The sequence below is a fragment of the Macaca fascicularis genome, chromosome 18 (genome assembly GCF_037993035.2).
Source record: "Macaca fascicularis isolate 582-1 chromosome 18, T2T-MFA8v1.1".
NCBI classification, from domain to species: Eukaryota; Metazoa; Chordata; class Mammalia; order Primates; family Cercopithecidae; genus Macaca; species Macaca fascicularis.
In genome coordinates, this window is record NC_088392.1 from 70,301,153 (window position 1) to 70,316,279 (window position 15,127).

The 15,127-nt window shown below is 34.1% G+C and overlaps 1 protein-coding gene across 1 annotated transcript in view; it reads right to left on the reverse strand.

Annotated features, from left to right (window-relative positions):
• Window positions 1-3,857: 3,857 nt before the first annotated feature.
• Window positions 3,858-15,127, reverse strand: part of LOC135968268 (putative uncharacterized protein CCDC28A-AS1) — a 481,602-nt gene continuing 470,332 nt past the window's right edge. The window contains exon 5 of the mRNA XM_065534058.2: window positions 3,858-4,003. The gene's annotated coding sequence lies outside the window, so the exon portion shown is untranslated. The remainder of the gene's footprint in view (window positions 4,004-15,127) is intronic.

The window sequence follows — 15,127 nt, forward strand, 5'->3', positions numbered from 1 at the left end:
CAAGGACTGAGATAATACTTGGTAAAGGGAGGTGGATCCATATTAAATTGATGAGGAGCCAAAAGGAAGGAGACTCTCAAGGTCAATTGTTCCAACTAATGCGATTGGGGTTTGCATTCCAGGAAATACTTGGCTTTCATGCACAAAGATAACTGCAAAATTCATCTGTAAGGCTGATTTTAGAATTCCCTGATAACAATACAGATTCATTTTATAATCATAAGGGAAGCTCATTCACTTGAAAGCAAGCTGGGATGTATAATGGAGTTGGATTTTAGAGGGCCACTGGTGGTGATCTCTTTACTGCACCAGTACCTGCTGTGACCTTCAGTAAGAGAAGTGCATTCTTTGCCAGAAACCTTTACATTCTTGGGTACATAATGTTCTAATACTTCTAAATTCAGTAATAGATGCACAGGTGTGATTTGAGGTTAGTGAACAGTAAGAGACTGAGTCACCAGCATTATATTATGTGAGTCATAGTTGGAAAAAATTTGCAATTCATTGAACTCAAAAAGTTATGATCCAAATTGCATCTGATTTCATAATTTTAGAGCATTAATCGGGCTTTTGCATATTTTTTGATTGCCCATGAGTTTGTACTTCTGATTCCTCTAGAATGTAGATAAATCTACTGCTGTTTTCCAATCCTCTTTGGTGTGTCTATGGTCCTTTGGCATATATTAAAGTTGTATCAATTAGCTGTTAACCTAAGTCCTTGTCCTTTAGTAAAACAACAACACACTTTGTTAAATAAACATGAACAGATTTGGAAATTAACTTGGAGTATATTTATCAAGGATAATTCTGTATTAATTGGCTTAGCTTATTTATATTTTATCTGTACTCTTAAGGTTTTATTTAGAGCTTGTATTATGGTTAATAATAAAGAGTAAATTTAAAAATGCCATCATATTGTTTCTGTACATCCTATGTGAGTTGAAACATTTAAAAAGCTTTTGATTCATGACCCTGTTACAAAGGAAGTTTTTGGTGTTCTAATGACACTCCCCACCACCAATGGTTAGTCAAACCTTCCAGGTAGGTGTTTGATTTCTTAAGTGGGACCAAGAGGAATCATGTTGCAGGAAGTCAGGGACCCTGAATGGAGGCACCGACTGAAGCCACGGCAGAAGAACATAAATTGTGAAGCTTTCATGGACATTTATTAGTTCCCCAAATTAATACTTTTACAATTTCTCACGCCTGTCTTTACTACAATTTCTGAACATAAATTGTGAAGATTTCATGGACATTTATCACTTCCCCAATCAATACTCTTATAATTTCCTATGCCTGTCTTTACTTTAATCTCTTAATCCTGTCATCTTTGTAAGCTGAGGATGTATGCTCCCTCAGGACCCTGTGATGATTGCGTTATCTGTACAGATTGTTTGTAAAACATGTGTGTTTGAACAATGAAATCTGGGCATCCTAAAAGAACAGGATAACAGTAATTTTCAGGGAACAAGGGAGATAACCATAAGACCTGACTGCCTGCAGGGCCGGGCAGAACAGAGTCCTATTTCTCTTCTTGCAAAAGTGAATAGGAGAAATATTACTGAATTCTTTTTCTCAGCAAGGAACAGCCCTGGGAAAAGAATGCATTCCCAGGGAGAGGCCTGTAAAATGACTGCTCTGAGAGTGTCTGTCATATGCAGTTGAAGATATGGGAAAAAATATGCCCTGGTCTCCTACAGTGCCCCCAGGCTTGCTAGGATTAGGAAATTCCAGCCTGGCGAATTCCAGTCAGACTGGTTCTCTGCTCTTGAACCCTGTTTCCTGTTAAGGTGTTTATCAATGACAATGTGTGCACAGTGGGACATGAAACCACATCAGCAATTCTAATTTGGCCCTGGCCTTGTGATCTCGCTCTGCCCCTATTTACCTTGTGATATTTTATAGCCTTTGAAGCATGTGATATCTGTGACCCACTCACTATTTGTATACCCCTCCCTTTTTGAAATCCCTAATAAAAACTTACTGGTTTTGCGGCTCAGGTGGATATCACAGAACCTGCCAACATGTGATATCATCCCTGGAGACCCAGCTGTAAAACTTCTCTCTTTTGTACTCTTTCTCTTTATTTCTCAGAGCAGCCGACACTTAGGGAAAATAGAAAAGAACCTACATTGAAATATTGGGGGCTTATTCCCCCAATAGAATCAGCCTGGTCTATCAAATGACTCAGTCAAAAAAAAGATCCGTGTCTCCATTCAAAATGGAAATAAGGCCTAGGATGTCTCAGGGATTTGTCAAGGTCAATGTCATTGGCAGAACATTGTACTCTATGCATGCCTATTTAAGCTAGCAGCAGGGTAAATGCTTGTATATAAGAATCACAGGCCAGGTGCAGTGGCTCATGCCTGTAATCCAGTGCTTTGGGAGGTCGAGAAGAATGGATCACTTGAGGTCAGGAGTTTGAGACCAGCCTGGCCAACATGGTGAAAGACTGTCTACTAAAAATACAAAAACTAGCTGGGCATGGTGGTGTGTGCCTGTAGTCCCAGCTACTCAGGAGGCTGAGGCAGGAGAATTGCTTGAACCTGTGAGTCGGAGGCTTCAGTGAGCTGAGATTTGCCACTGCACTCCAGTCTGGGTGACACAGTGAGAACCTGTAAAACAGAAAGAAAGACAGGAAGGAAGGAAGGAAGGAAGGAAGGAAGGAAGGAAGGAAGGAAGGGAGGGAGGGAGGGAGGGAGGGAGGGAGGGAGGGAGGGAGGGAGGGAGGGAGGGAGGGAGGGAGGGAAGAAAAAAAGAAAGAATCACAGTAAGAAAACACCATCCTCTTTTGCCCACTGGATGCTTTCCCTTTTACCTCTATAACTGAGTCCAAACCTACATGAAATATGAGGAACTTTTAATTCAATGATCATGATACTTATTCTTCAATTGCAGAATTCTTATAGATTCTTGCTATTAATCCCTAGAAACAAAAAGAGGCAGGTTATTGATCAATGCATTAGAAAATGCTTTAAAATGTTGAAGAGTTGCAAATGTTAATGTTAGAACTTCCTGATCAAGTTCTTTTTACTGTTTCCCAAATTTTTTATTCACAAATACGTATTGAAAAGTCCAGTAATTTTTATTCTGAATCATTTTTTATTTTTCTGAAGTGTATCTTTTAGTATATTTTTAAAGAATGGTATATGGCATTACAGTTTCTTAGTTCTTGTATTTTGCAAAAATATTTCTATTTTGTCCTTGCATTTGATTGATAATTGATTTCTTTATTTACTTTCATGGTTGATGCAATTCTATATATTTGTGTTTTCCAGATATTCATAAAAATATCTCTGCTTTTTAGACCTTTTGTTCCCAGTATTAATGCAGATTTTTTTTTTCCTTTTTGTTCATCTTCCTATATTTTCATTGGGATTTTCAAAGAGTGAGCAGGTAAGTATTTAAATTTAGTTGCTTGTTTTGACTGGAACATGTAGAATCAACATTTCAGTTTTATGCAGAGGCATGATTGTATGCTGTTCAGAAGAATGGGCTCTGGCAACTGGTTGCCTGGGCTTGGGTCCTGGCTCTCTCTCTCCCTTGTTTGACATTGTCTGAATCTCTCAGTCCTTTAATGAAGACTCTTTGTCTGCAAAACGTGCAGATCCTAAGAGTACTATTTTATGATATTTTTAATGATTAAAAAAATTATACATGCAACACATCTACAAAATGCTTATTTTACAGAAATAATAAATGTTAGCTATTATGGAAAATGACATTCATGTTGACTTGCATAAATTTTATGAACTTTATGCTTACTCAGAAAGAGTGTCTGATACGATGCCAAAATAACACACTGTAGTATTCTTTTTCCCCTTTATTTATTTTTCTCTCTTTCTTTCTTCCTTCTCTTTTCTTTTCTTTTGCTTAAAGTGATGTCAAATAGCAGCTTCACAAATTCCTTTGACCAGTTGTGCTAGTCTTCGAAGGTGATGATTTATGAAGTGACCACATTGCATCTTCTCTTGGAATAAATATTTCTGGTATCTTAGTTATCCTAGAGGTAAAGAGAAAATGGGTAATCTGCCATGGTTTAATGCATCAGAAATTATGTTGAGATTAATAGATATGGAGTGAGACCTCTATTATATTCAGGTGAAGTTCATCTTCAAAGAGTAGAGTATTTTAGTAATTTTGAAAATTAAATAAAGAAATTTAACTGCAAGTCTGGAAATATAGTTTATGCACCTCATATTATTAACTAACCCAGTTTGTAACTTTATTTTATTCCATTACTGACAACTGAACACCTGCTCCCTGTACTCAATGTTTTGAAAATGACTCAGTAGGTTGTGCCTTGCACAGCAGTTTCTTTCAAGATACAGGTGTTTAGAATCTAGGGCAGTAAACACATTCAGCAGGCTCCAAAGTTAAGCTGCATTTGTAAAGTCATCTGTAAATTGTAAAGACATCTGAAGCAATGCTCATCAAAAGCAATGCAAATGTTATAAAGAAGTTATTTCCTATGAAACCATCAGCACAAGGTAATCCAGAAAAGAACACAAATCAATAATTTTATAAATAATGTTAATATTTTTGTTTAATAACATAACTTGGAATTCACAATAATGAAGAAAAGGGCAAAAAAAATCTAGGCATGAATTATTGTTAAAATCAAACAATTTTCAGTAGAGAATTCTTATGTGCAATAATTATATTTGCAGCAGGATAGAAGATATAACATATTGTAAATATTAAAGTTTTCAGGATTTGTATTCTGTTTTAAGTTCAGCATTGACATGACTGAATTGGAAGCTGGGATTGGATTTACTTCAATTACTATGTTTAGATGGAGTCTTATTCAGGAAATATGAAAAAGCAAAAAAACATGAAATGAATACCACTCAAAACCACAATGAGATGCCACTTTACACCATTAGAATTACTGTAATAAAAGAGATAGGTAATAACAAATGTCGGTAAGAATGTGGAGACATTGGAACCTTTATAATTTGCTGACGAGAGTGTAAATTGGTGCAACCACTTTGGAAAGCAGTTTGGCAGTTCTTAAAAGTGTTACACCTAGGGTCACCATACAAACCAGCAATTCCACTTTTAGATTGACCATTCCCAAAATAAACGAAAACATATGTTACACAAAATTTGTACATTAATGTTAATAGCAGTATTTTAACTCATAATAGCCAAAAAGTAGAAACAGCTCAAACGTCCATTAACAAATGAAAAGATAAACAAAATGGTATATCCATACAATGGAATATTACTCAACAAGGAAAAAAGAATGAATCATTGATGAACAGTACAACATGGGTTACCTTGAAAAGATTATACTCAGTAAAAGAAGTCAGCTGTAAGAGACCACATTATGTCATTCTGTTTATATGAATTTCTTGGAATAGGCAACTTTACAGGGACAGAAAATAGATTCATGGTTACTAGGGGCTAGGGACAGGAGAACAGGCAGTGTCTGCTAATTGAACTATGGTAATCATTACATAATTACGTGAATATACTAAAATATTTGAATTGTACACTTTAAGTTGGTGAAGTTTATGGTGTGTGAATTATATTGATGAAGATGTTTAAAAATACATTATATTTTTTAAAACAAGTCAATTATAGACATATTAGGCATATTTATTCACTATTACTTATTACTTATTCTTACTACTAATAAGAATAGACACTTAAGTAAGAATCTTTTTGTCTTTCATGAATTATCTAATATCCAATGGTGATTTACCACAAAATAAATAATCTTACTTTAGAGTTTAATTCAGTCTAATGTTTGTAGATCTACAGCAGGGACATTAACTGTTTGGAGGGTTAAGTTTCTTTCTCCAGAAAAATGCAAGTGAACATAAACCACAAACAATAATACATACAGTTTGAGAGTCTTTAAACTTATTCTGATAATTACTTAGTGTGAACTGATTCATCATAATGACCAGTGATGATGACTCTACAAAACACAATCAACAATCAAGATAAACATGATATGAGCTCAGAATTTTGAGCGTATTTTAAAATTAGCATTGAGTAAATTAAAGGTGTTTGGTCCTTCAATACAAACAAACAACAAAAGAACAAATGAGCTCAAGTATAAACTCCAAGAGGACAGACATTTTAAATGTATTTGTGTCTTTTAAACTCAGTTTCAAATACAGTGTGTCGCACACAACAAAAATTCAATATATTATTTTATAATAAATTAATATATGAATCATTCCCTGTATACATAAATTGATAGATACTTCTCCTGTCTACTGACAAGCCTAGGACTGAGCATTTCAACTTGTGTTTCATAAAGTCATGGGCACATTTAATGTGCCACAGGGGTCAGATAGCTATCTTGTTGCTTTTATATATACCATCCTAGTGTGTTGCTTGTTTTAAAATGGAATTAAAAACATTAATAATAGAGAATTGGCCTGAGAACAAGAACTAACTCTAACCTCTGTACCTCCAATTGGGAAATATGAGTATTCTCTATAAACGATTCTAGAAATATGTGCATTTTTTCCCTTGTTAGTATATGTGGAGTTGAAATGTAAACTATTGTTGGTTGCTAAAATAGTCATTGTGATGACTGTGTCATATAACTAGCATTGTTTTATATTTTACGTTGCTGTGTTATAAGCAAATAATACTAACAGAATTTACTCTTACTGGAATGGAGGTCACATTTAAGCATTTGAGAATATTTTAGAGTTGGCTGGTGGTCAATAGAGTGACCTAAATTTACAGAGAGATTGAAAATAAATTATCATGGGACACAAGGATATATCTGCCATAACATGATCACATTAATTCTGACTTGAATACAAGCACGATCCTCTGTCAACAAATTTAGCATCATGAAAATTTACCCTGTGAGGTAAAGAAGGAGTTATCATTAAATAACTTGTACATCTAAAAATCTTACTGCTTCAGTTTCCTCTCTGGTCAAATAAGGCATGCTCAATAAGATGATCTCTAGCTCTGAGGTTCTTTTAATATAAAAGAAGTGGCCTGTTCGTTGTCACATGGTGGAGATTGTTCCAAATACATGTCACTCAGATTAATTAAAAATCTCAACTCTCTGGAATACATGTATTACCAGCTTTGGATTATGTTCTAATAATGTTAATATTTGTTAATCTTCACTAAGTACATGTTCATCATAATTGCTCAATTCTAGTCTATCCATCTATAAGATGAAGGAATTTAGTTCTTTTTACAGTCTTTCCAATCAACTGAGGTATGACAATGTTCGTGTTATTTTGTTTATTAATTAATTCCCTTAACAAATATTGAGCAAGCTTCTATTATGTATCAAGCACTTATTTCAGTGTTAGGAATACAACAGTGAAAAAGAGAGACTTGGATCCTCTCCTCATGGAGAAGGGGTTAATGAGTTTCTTAATAGCTTGATATTTATTTGGTTTGTGATTGTTATGAAGTATAGCAAGAGTTTTGGTCTCAGAATTTTAGAATTAGGAGAAACTTTAGAGCTTGTTTGATTCCACCACTTTAACAAATGCAGATACTGAAACTTATGGAAGTAAACAGATTGATCCAAGATTATAAAGCAAGTGATAGAAGATTTAGGAAAAGTAGATAAAAACATTGATGACTAGTCAAATCCTCACTGTCAATTTATGGTTATTGTATGAATAACTCATTTCTCAAGAGCAATAAAGTGCTACATGTAATTAAATTATTCTCTGGCACTTAGGATAATATGAATTTACTTGTTAGGTGATATCTTTGGGAAATGTAAACAACACCATAGTGCCTAAAATGCAAAATCTGATTTGCTTTCCATAAATGTGTTGGTCAAAATTATTTATCTTCTAAGAATGCTACTTTGAAAAGGTAATTCTCTCAGAAATATTTTCCCTCATACTTTATATCAATTATTTTATATTTGATCTTCTCTCATGCAGACCTTCATGAACAAATTGATTTCTTAAAGACTAGAAATTTTAAGCAACTATCTTGAAAAAGACCTTTTCTATTTGTTGCCAACTAAACAGATTTGAACATGAGACCTCCTTCTTTTGTGGAAGTCCCACTACTTAGATAATCATTGGACTGTCTTTCCCACTTTCTAGATCTACTACATAATGTAGGCCACCAGCCTGAGTACCAGAAGAGCAGTGTTTAGGCCCAGACCTGTCTGTATGTTTCTGGGCTAGTCACAAAGTGACTCTATACTCCAGTTTATTAATGTGTAAAATGAGGGAAATTTATAATAATTTTAAGACACCCTTCAACTGAAAATTGTACCCTGAGAGTGAGCAAAGAGAGGGTAAATACTAATTCACTGAACTTTATTGGATAATGCTTGTTCTGGTATTCACTAGTGTTATTATTCAGTGATACATCTATCTCCTCCTTCTGGTCAACTGGAACTGAGAAAAGAGCGTCAAATTCTTGAGCAGTACGGCAAACAAGAGGGAGAAGTCCAAATAGAAAAATCCAGAACGTAAAAACCAGTAAATGCCACCTATTAATGTTGTAGAACATGAAATATTTCTTTATTTTTCTTTATTATTTGTTTAAGAAGCATCAAACACATGGTAAAATTGTGTATTTAATTTTTATTTATAAATCTATTGTTTAGAAATTGAGAAAACACTTTCTTACACAATGATTTTAAATGGTCTCCCAAGATTGGCCAACAAATTTATTTAAACAATCCCATCAATAGTACCCCATTTGTAAAATTATTTTCCAGTGTATGAAATAGTTCCCTTACAGAATAGCTACATAAAAGACAGCATAAACCTAGAACATGAATAACTACAATTTATGAGATAATAGAGCCAACTTAGCTGTGATCCAAAGTAATAAAGAAAAAAGCAACACTAGAGAGGTATCTGTACAGATTTATTACATGAATTTGCCAAATTATATGGTAATAAATCTTGAGAATAAGAATAAACCAGGTTATTTTAGGAAAACTATGTAAATAAAACTAATACAGAAAGAGCTAGAAATTTTAAACCTATCATTAAAGAAGGAAAAACTGACAATGTTATATATTAATCCTTCTCTGTCCCTGGAGCTTAAAAAAATCTAGTCAGAGATTCATTTGCAAATATAAGTTCCTCCATCAATACAACAAGTAGAAATTTTTTAAATCTCCATATTATTAATCCATATGTTCTCTACCTAGTTATGACATATATGAAACAAAATACCAGTAAAATGTTTAATCGTGAAACAATAGAATCATTACAAATAAGGCAATAAAGATATGATGTAATATACTGTTGGCTTTTGTTACTTTGTTGAATCTATTGAGATGATTATGTTGTTTTTGTCCTTTATTCTATTAATATTATACAATACATTAATTGATTTTCAGATTTTAAAAACTTTGCATTCTTGTGATAATACCCATGTTATATAAACCTTTGTGTACATTCAGGACTTGTTTACAAATATTTATTAAGCATTTTTATGGCCATGCTTAGTAGGAGTATAATGTGTAGCTTTCTTGTAATATGTTTATCTAGTTTTGTTATTAGAGTGATACTGATTTATTTTGTTGCTCAAGTTGTACCAGCTTTGATTATTGGAAGTTCTTCGGGTTACATCCTATCTTCTTTTGACAAGCACCCATCATTTATTTATTAAATCACTTCTTAACTTTCTTAAGGAATGTACACTACATTCCAGGCTCACTTTATGTGTCCCCTATCCAAGCCCTACAGTCAGTCATGTCTCCAAGGATCCCAGATGTTCATTATTGGAGAACTGTAGTAAGTATGAAGAAGCCAAGATCTGGGCATTGGATGTGCTCATTTTTACTAAGATACCACTTTTAGATCCTCTCATCTAGGAAATATACGTATGTATACATACGTATCTATAACTATTTCTGCATATGCATATCGTCTATTTATCTATCTACCTGTATTAGAATGTACATGAACTCATATTGATGTTGCCATAATCCAGCACCATAGTATTCACTTTAGCTTTCCCCCATGCTTAGTTGTGACTTCTCTCTATAATAGTGAGAAACTGGGCTCTCGTCATTTATAACTCATTTACTTTTTTTATTTAGCCCCTAGTATATATGTAATGTAGTTTCAGAATTGCTAACCCACAGCCCCATGAGAAACAAGTTTGACAACTAGAGAATAGCATTTACGCATAGTTCTTTTGTGTTTAGCAATGCAGTATCCTGCCAAAACATAGTGCTCATATTCAAAATCCTCTTCAACAATGTTATACCATACAATTATAATACAGTCATATTTATTCATTATAGTCTGTATTCTATCCTTGAATCTCCCAGCATCCTGCTTGATTTTAACTTGCATGCAGTAAAGCTCACAACTTCGATATATGCTATGAATTTTGATAAATTCTGTATCATGTATCCCCTACCCCAGCACCGTATAGAACAATTTCTTTACTCTGTAAATTTTTCTGTTGCCCCTTTTAGTCAACCTCTTCTTTCTCCCCCAACCTTTGGTAATCTCTCATCTGGTTTCTATTTATATATAGTTTTGATTTTTCAAGAATGTTATGTACAGTAGTCCTATTTTGTTTGTGGTTTTGCTTTTCACAGTTTGTTTTCTGCAGTTTCAGTTACCCACCATATAGTACAATAAAATATCTTGAGAAAGAGAGGGGGGGAAGAGAGAGAGAGAGAGAGAGAGAGAGAGAGCATTTAGACAACTATTATTACAGTATTTGTTATCATTGTTCTATTTTACTGTTTGTTATTGTTATTAATCTTTGATTATGACTAATATGTGAGTTCAACTTTATCATTGGTAAATACATATAGGAAAAACCATAGTATGTGTAGAGTTTGGTAAGATTTATGATTTGGGGCAACAACTGAGGGTCTTGGAACATATACCTCACAGAAAAGGAGGGACTACTATAAATGAAGTCATATAATATGTAGCCCTTTGAGTCTAACCATAGAAAAAAATGTATTTAAGATTCACTCATGTGTTTCTTGACATACTAATCACAAAACAGAGAATGATTATAGATACACTAAAAATAAAAAGCAATGAATTAAAACATATTATCAGAGAAAATTACATAACCACAAAGGAAGACAGTAAGAGAGGAAGAAAGGAGTTATAAAACAACCAGAAAACAAGGAACAAAATGGCAGTGGTAAATCCTTAGCTATCAATAATAACATTGAATGTAAATGGACTAAATTCTCCAATTTAAAGACATGCAGTGGTGGAATGGTCTAATGAAAACAAGATTCAACTATATGCTGCCTACAAACAAAAAAACAAAAAACTAAAAACAAAACAAAAAGAAAAGAAACACTTCACAGCTGGGTGCAGTGGCTCAGCCTGTAATCCCAGCACTTTGGGAGGCTGAGGCGGGTACATCACTTGAGGTCAGGAGTTCGAGACCAGCCTGGCCAACATGGTGAAACCCCATCTTTACTAAAAAATACAAGAATTAGCTGGGTGCGGTTGTGCACACTTGTAATCCCAGCTACTTGGGAGTCTGAGGCACAAGAATCAGTTGCCCAGGAGGCAGAGGTTACAGTGAGCTGAGATTGTGCCACTGCGCTCTAGTCTGAGCAACAGAGAGAGACTCTGTTTCAAAAAACAAACAAACAAACAAACAAAAACACTTCAACTATGAAGACACACAGAGACTGAAAAAAGATATTACATGTAAATGAAAACCCCAAAAGAATAGGAATAGTTATATTTATATTAGATAAAATAGACAAGTTAAAGACTATAAAGAGACAAACGAGGTCACTAATGATTAATGGGTCAATTCAGCAAGATGATATAATGATTGTACTATTTTTTCACCCAGCAAACATTCAAATATATTTTTGTAGAACACTCAAATATATAAAGCAAACATTAATAGAAATAAAGGAAAATATAGACTATATATTTGCTGGGATTGCTGGATCAAATGGTATTTCTGCCTCTAGATCTCTGAGGAATTGCCACACTGTCTTCCACAATGGTTGAACTAATTTACACTCCCACCAACAGTGTAAAAGCTTTTTTTTTTCCCTCCACAACCTTGCCAGCATCTGTTATTTATTTACTTATTTATTTATTTATTTTTACTTTTTAATAATAGCCACTTTGACTGGCATGAGGTAATATCTCATTGTGGTTGTAATTTGTATTTATCTAATAATTAGTGATATAGAGCTTTTTTTTCATATGTTTGTTGGCCGCATGCATGTCTTCTTTTGAGAAGGTTCTGTTCATGTCCGTTGCCCTCTGCCCTCATTTTAATGGAGTTGTTTGTTTTTTTCTTATTTGTAAGTTCCCTGTTTAACAGATTCCAGCTCTTAGACTTTTGTCAAATGAATAGATTGCAAAAATTTTCTCCCATTCTGTAATTTGTCTGTTCACTCTGATGATAGTTTCTTTTGCTGTACAGAAGATCTTTAGTTTAATTAGATCCCATTTGTCAAATCTTGCTTTTGTTGCAATTGCTTTTTGCTTTTTTGTCATTTAATCTTTGCCTATGCCCTGAATGGCATTTCCTAGATTTCCTTCTATGGTTTTTATAGTTTGGAGTTTTAGGTTTAAGTCTTTAATCTGATTTGAGTTAATTTTTGTATGTGGTAAAAGGAAGGGGTGCAATTTCAGTTTTCTGCATATGGCTAGCCAGTTTTCCCAGAATCATTTATTAAATAGGGAATCCTTTCCCCATTGCTTATTTTTGTCAGGTTTGTCGAAGATCAGATGGTTGTAGGTTTGTGGTCTTATTTCTGAGTTCTCTATTCTGTTCCATTGGTCTATGGGTCTGTTTGTTCTTGTACCAGTAGCATGCTGCTTTGTTCACTGTAGACTTGTAGTATAGATTGAAGTCAGGTAGAATGATGCTTTCAGCTTTGTTCTTTTTGCTTTGGATTGCCTTGGCTATTCAGGCTTTTATTTGTTTCCATGTGACTTAAAATATTTTTTTTTCTAATTCTGTGAAGAATCTCAATGATAGTTTAATGGGAATGGCATTGAATCTATAAATTAGTTTGGGGGCTATGGCCATTTTCATGATATTGATCCTTCCTATTGCTGACCATGGAATGTTTTTCCATATGTTTGTGTCCTCTCTGATTTCCTTGAGCAGTGGTTTGCAGTTCTCCTTGAAGAGGTCCTTCACTTCCCATGTTAGCTGTATTCCTAAGTATTTCACTCTTTTTGCAGCAATTGTGAATGGGAGTTCATTCATGATTTGGCAATCTTCTTGCCTGTTTTTCACAATATTTTTTCTGTTTTCTCAGTTTAGATGTTGACCTGACTGAATTCACCAATCTTTTCTTCTCTTGTATCTAGGCTGTGTTTAAAACCATATATGTATTGATTTCTGAATACTAAATAACACATTTTGATTTTTGAAATGTTCATATAATTCATTTTTATAAATTTCAAATTTTTATTGAAACCTTTCACCCTTTCTTTTATGTTGTTCTACTTTTCCTCGATTTTCTTTACTATATTAATTGTAGTCATGTAGAAGTCCTTGTCTGCTAATGCCAATATCTGGATCAATTGTGGACTGCATTTGTTATCTGTCTTTCATTTTGACTATTGGTCATGTTTTCTTTCAACCTCCTGTATCTGGTAAACTTTTATTTAATGCTGAACATCATGTGTAAATAAAATAGATGCTCTAATGATATCTTCCAATAGAAAAGATTCTCCCTTTTAAAAATTTTATGCAGAGAAGGTAACAGAACACCTCAATCAACCTCTCAATCTAAGAGGAAATTGAGATGGGTCAGAGCTAGGATGGGACATCAGTAATATTCACTCTACTTCGATTAATCCCTGATCCTCAAGTGTGGCCATCCTGAATACCTGATGGGGAATCACTTCCCATTATTATAGGAGGCTCATTAGCTCCTTCCTCAAAGAATAAGGAAGATCCAACTCTCTGAGAAGTCTGAAATTCAAAATCTGGTAAACTCCCTTAATTGACAAGAATGCTATTTTTCCAAATCATTGATGCCCGCACGAGTTCTCACTCTGCCTTTTAGAAATGGTTGGCTTAGTTGTCCAGCTCCTTATTAGCACCAGAATTCAGCCATGGGGGAGCCAGCCTTGTTTGAATCTTCTCAAATTTCCTGATTGTCACAGCAGCCATTCAGATCCCTCTGTGCATACCCTTCACCCTGGCAGATACCACAATAGATTCTTACCGAATAACTCCTTTTTGTCTGCTACCTAAGCTGTACAATTCTTGAAGGCAGAAACTGTCATCCTTTTTCTCTATATTTTCAAATGCCAGGCAAAAGGTAGGTATTCTTGTTAATAAATGAAAAATATATAGTCATTATATTATAAGAATCTTTTATTTTCATGTATTTTGTATCATCATGTTTTATTGACTACATAAGAATAGCTAATCAACTAGATTTATTAATTATTCTAATTTTATGAACATTATTGGTAATACTGTAAATGCACATGTTCCTTTACAGGGTTATTATCTTCCTCTATTGAATTAAAGCCCGGGAACAAACCTCAGCATTAAAGCATTAGCAATACCTTTGCGAAAAAGACAATGGCAGCACCCAGTTTAATCACAAATGCAGTAGTATTAGGTATTTTTTTCATATCTTATTACTGATTTATTAAGTGTATAATGGCCTCACCATAAAACTTTATTTCCATTTCCTTTAAAGCTATTAAAGAATATCCATATTATTAATTTATTTTATTTTTCCTTAATTAAAAAAAAGTTTTGTGGGTGCATAGCAGGTGTATATATTTCTGGGGTAGGTGAGATGTTTTGATACAGGCACACAATGTGAAATAAGCACGTAATAGGGAATGGGGTATCCATCTCCTCAAGCATTTACCTTTAGAGTTACAAACAATCCAATTACACTCTAAGTTACTTTAATATGTACAATTAAGTTACTATTTACTATAGCCACCCTATTATGCTTGAAATAGTAAGTCTTATTCATTCTTTCAATTTTTTAAATCCATTGACTGTCCTCACCACCCTCACCAGACCCCCACTACCCTTCCCAGCCTCTGGTAACCATCCTCCTACTTTCTCTGTCTGTGAGTTCAATTGTTTTGATTTTTAGATCCCACAAATAAGTGAGAACAGGTGATGTTTGTCTTTCTGTGCCTGGCTTATTTCACTTCACAAAATGATCTCTAGTTCTATCCATGTTGTTCCA